This window comes from Eriocheir sinensis, unplaced genomic scaffold, assembly GCF_024679095.1.
Source record: "Eriocheir sinensis breed Jianghai 21 unplaced genomic scaffold, ASM2467909v1 Scaffold1171, whole genome shotgun sequence".
Lineage (NCBI taxonomy): Eukaryota > Metazoa > Arthropoda > Malacostraca > Decapoda > Varunidae > Eriocheir > Eriocheir sinensis.
The window spans coordinates 102,381-106,962 of record NW_026110487.1 but is presented as its reverse complement, the minus strand read 5'-3'; positions in this window follow the sequence as shown (position 1 = coordinate 106,962).

Here is a 4,582-nt window from a genome sequence, read left to right as displayed (position 1 = left end):
TGGAGGGCAAGGGAGGGCAAGGGTGGGTAAAGGAGTGTAAACATGGAGGGCAAGGGAGGGCAAGGGTGGGTAAAGGAGGACAAGGGAGGGCAAGGGTGGGTAAAGGAGTGTAAACAGGGAGGGCAAGGGAGGGTAAAGGAGTGTAAACAGGGAGGGCAAGGGAGGTCAAGGGTGGGTAAAGGAGTGTAAACAGGGAGGGCAAGGGAGGTCAAGGGTGGGTAAAGGAGGGCAAGGGAGGGCAAGGGTGGGTAAAGTAGGACAAGGGAGGGCAAGGGTGGGTAAAGTAGGACAAGGAGGGCAAGGGTGGGTAAAGGTGTAAACAGGGAGGGCAAGGGAGGTCAAGGGTGGGTAAAGGAGTGTAAACAGGGAGGGCAAGGGAGGTCTAGGGTGGGTAAAGGAGGACAAGGGAGGGTAAGGGAGGGCAAGGGTGGGTAAAGGAGTGTAAACAGGGAGGGCAAGGGAGGGCAAGGGTGGGTAAAGGAGGACGAGGGAGGGCAAGGGTGGGTAAAGGAGTGTAAACAGGGAGGGCAAGGGAGGTCAAGGGTGGGTAAAGGAGTGTAAACAGGGAGGGCAAGGGAGGGCAAGGGTGGGTAAAGGAGGACAAGGGAGGGCAAGGGTGGGTAAAGGAGTGTAAACAGGGAGGGCAAGGGAGGTCAAGGGTGGGTAAAGGAGGACAAGGGAGGGCAAGGGAGGGCAAGGGTGGGTAAAGGAGGACAAGGGAGGGCAAGGGTGGGTAAAGGAGTGTAAACAGGGAGGGCAAGGGAGGTCAAGGGTGGGTAAAGGAGGGTAAACATGGAGGGCAAGGGAGGACAAGGGTGGGTTAAGGAGGGCAAGGGAGGGTAATGGTGAGTAGAGGAGTGTAAACAGGGAGGGCAAGGGAGGTCAAGGGTGGGTAAAGGAGTGTAAACATGGAGGGCAAGGGAGAGCAAAGGTGGGTAAAGGAGGGCAAGGGAGGGGAAGGGTGAGTAAAGGAGTGTAAACAGGGAGGGCGAGGGTGGGTAAAGGAGGGCAAGGGTGGGTAAAGGAGTGTAAACAGGGAGGCCAAGGGTGGGTAAAGGAGGGCAAGGGTGGGTAAAGGAGGGCAAGGGAGGTCAAGGGTGGGTAAAGGAGGGCAAGGGAGGGCAAGGGTGGGTAAAGGAGGGCAAGGGAGGGCAAGGGTGGGTAAAGGAGTGTAAACAGGGAGGTCAAGGGTGGGTAAGGGAGGGCAAGGGAGGTCAAGGGTTGGTAAAGGAGGGGAAGGGAGGTCAAGGGTGGGTAAAGGAGGGCAAGGGAGGGCAAGGGTGGGTAAAGGAGTGTAAACAGGGAGGTCAAGGGTGGGTAAAGGAGGGCAAGGGAGGGCAAGGGTGGGTAAAGGAGGGCAAGGGAGGTCAAGGGTGGGTAAAGGAGGGCAAGGGTGGGTAAGAAGGGCGGGTACCTCTGTCCGGCATCAAGTCGTAGATTTGGGAACTTTAAGAACCGCGGAAGCACGTGTTTCAGAACTCCAGAAGAGGAAGACGTGAGAGATTCCTTCAGCTTTGGCTCAAGAAGAGTGGGGAGGAGGAGGAGGAGGAGGAGGAGGAGGAGGAGGGGGAGGAGGAGGAGAAAGAACACAAAAGAAGGAAGAACAAACAACAGCAGACCTGCTGGTCCTTACGAGGCTGTTTGTGACAAGCTACATTAACTATCTAATCAAAGGTGGAAGATGAAGGACAGCAAAGGCGATGGCTCCTCCCCAACCCCCTCCCTCCAGCCAAAGCTGGCAGGAAAGGAAAAAGAACCATGCAGCATGGAAAAACTGCATGGAAATTATGTAGGAAAGAGGAAAGAACTACCATTACTGCTACCACTAACCGGGCGATAAAAGCGGACAAGGACACCAGTATTCGAAAGAACTTAACGTTATTATGACAATGAGTAATATCTTAGTTGCTGGTTGGATTCAAAATACTTGTTTAATCTATTATTGAAGGCCGTAACTGTTGTACTATGAACGACATCACAGGGGAGAGCGTTCCAAACATTAACAACTCGATTGAAGAAGTGTTTAGCTTCGTGCGACGATAATCTTTTACCACTTATCTTTAAATTGTGATTTCTTCTTGTTCTATTCGATCGATCAATTGTAAAGTAATCATCCGCATTAATATCACTGAGTCCTTTAAACATTTTAAACACTTCTATTAGATCGCCTCGCATTCTTCGTTTTGACAGGCTGAATAAATTTACTTCTTTAAGCCTTTGTTCATATGATAAATTTATCAACCTAGGAATCATCTTTGTTACTCTTCGTTGTACCCTTTCCAACTTTTCTATGTATTTTCTGTAGTAGGGAGACCAAAACTGTACACAGTACTCCAGACGGGGTCGAACCAACGATTTATACAGTTTAAATATTACTTTTTTTCCGATTTATTATTAGACTCGTCCGATGAGGCCAACCAATTTGTTTGCAGTTTTAACTACCTCTGAACAATGCTGAACGGGCTTTAAATCGCTTGATATAGTGATTTCAAGATCCTTTCCTTTACTTACTGCAGAAAGTTGTTGGCCATTCATTACGTACCGAACGTGATTGTTATTCTTTCCGATGTGCAACACTTTACATTTGTCAACGTTAAATTTCATTTGCCATTGATTGGCCCAACGTGCAAGTCGATCTTGTAAAGCTTCTTCGTCGAGTATCGCAGTTACTTTACTAGCAATTTTTGTGTCATCAGCAAATTTTGATACTTTGCAAGTGAGCCCATCATCGATATCATGAACATAAATTAAGAAGAGCATGGGGCCAAGCACTGATCCTTGAGGTACGCCGCTTCTGACATCGAGCCAGTTAGATGTAACACCGTTTGGAACTACTCTCTGTTTCCGCTCAGAGAGCCAGTCCGCAAGCCAATTGTGAATGTTACTCAAGATACTGTGCGCCAGTAGTTTGCTGAGCAATCGTTGGTGGGGGACCTTATCAAATGCCTTTTGAAAATCCAGATATATGATATCTACTGATCTGCTTTCATCGAACACCTCAAAAATATAGTGAAAAAAATCAAGTAAGTTAGTTAAACACGAACGTTTACTACGGAAGCCATGTTGCGAATTATTTATTATATTATTTTCTTCGAAGAATTTCACCATATTGTCGCGAACGATAGTCTCCATTAACTTACAAACAATCGATGTCAGGCTAATTGGTCGCAGATAAAAAAAAATGTCAAGTTTCAGAACGTCACAGTTGTCTTGTTTGTTTGTGGCTGAGAACGTAAGTTTATCCCGTTCAGCTTTCCGACAGGTGTGCTAATAAATTATAACTCCCTGCCTCTTTTGCCTGTTTGTTGCTCAGATGAACACATCCCTGCCTGTCTAATCCACCATTTAGGAGTTTTTAACTCAGGAACTCAGTTGCTTTGCTTGTGTTTTTCAATTGACACAACCCACCCGTCTAACCTTATCCATTCAGGTGTGTTAAGTCAGACACCCACTCTTTTATTTGTTTGTTGCGAAGAAGAACACAACCCCACCTGTCGAACCTCATCCACTCAGGTGTGTTAAGTCAGACACCCACCCTTTTATTTGTTTGTTGCTAAGACGAACACAACCCACCTGTCTAGCCTCATCCACTCAGGTGTGTTAAGTCAAACACCCACTCTTTTGTTTGTTTGTTGCTAAGACGAACACAACCCACCTGTCGAACCTCATCCACTCAGGTGTGTTAAGTCAAACACCCACTCTTTTGTTTGTTTGTTGCTAAGACGAACACAACCCACCTGTCTAACCTTATCCATTCAGGTGTGTTAAGTCAGACACCCACCCTTTTATTTGTTTGTTGCTAAGACGAACACAACCCCACCTGTCTAGCCTCATCCACTCAGGTGTGATATTTAGGCACAAACCCTGTCTTGAGAGGGAAGGCGATCCCACCGCCGCCACTAGACCATTAACCATCACCACCACCATCACCACTATCTCTTTCATCATATTTATTACCACTCCTTCGCTATCATCACCACTACCACTGCTCCAAACACTACCACCTCAATCCCGCCGCCACTAGACCACTAGACGAAGAAAGGACGAGGACGAAGAAAGGAGGAGGACGACGAGTTGAGGAGGACGAGGAGGAGCAGGAGTATAGGAAAATAATTCTGCCTTGGCAACGGGAACAGAGCAACATCAAGTGGCGGTGCAACATTAAGGGAACGTCACCACGTCCAGAGTGTTGCGACTCGTGTGTGTTGCGAGGTGAAGGACGCCTGACACCACTGACACCGCCACTGTCACTCCTCATGTGGCTGCTGCTTGCTTCCTCCTCCTTAATCTGCCCTTGCCTTCTCTCCCTCCCTCCCTCTCTCCTTCCCTTACTTTTATCCTCTTCCTTCACCTCCTCTTTATGTCCTTCCTTGCCTCTTTCTTTCCCTCTCCTCTGTCCTCCTCTCCTCTCATCTCCTCCCCTCTCCTTTTCCCTTACCCCCTCCCTTGCTTCCCTCTGTCCTGGAAGCTGGAAAGGTGACACGCAGGTGTTATGGGAGGAAGGGGGGAGGGGGGAAGAGGCGGGGGGGAAGGGGGTCGTCTGGATGCTTTACCAACACTAAAATGGTCTTTATACTGTCAG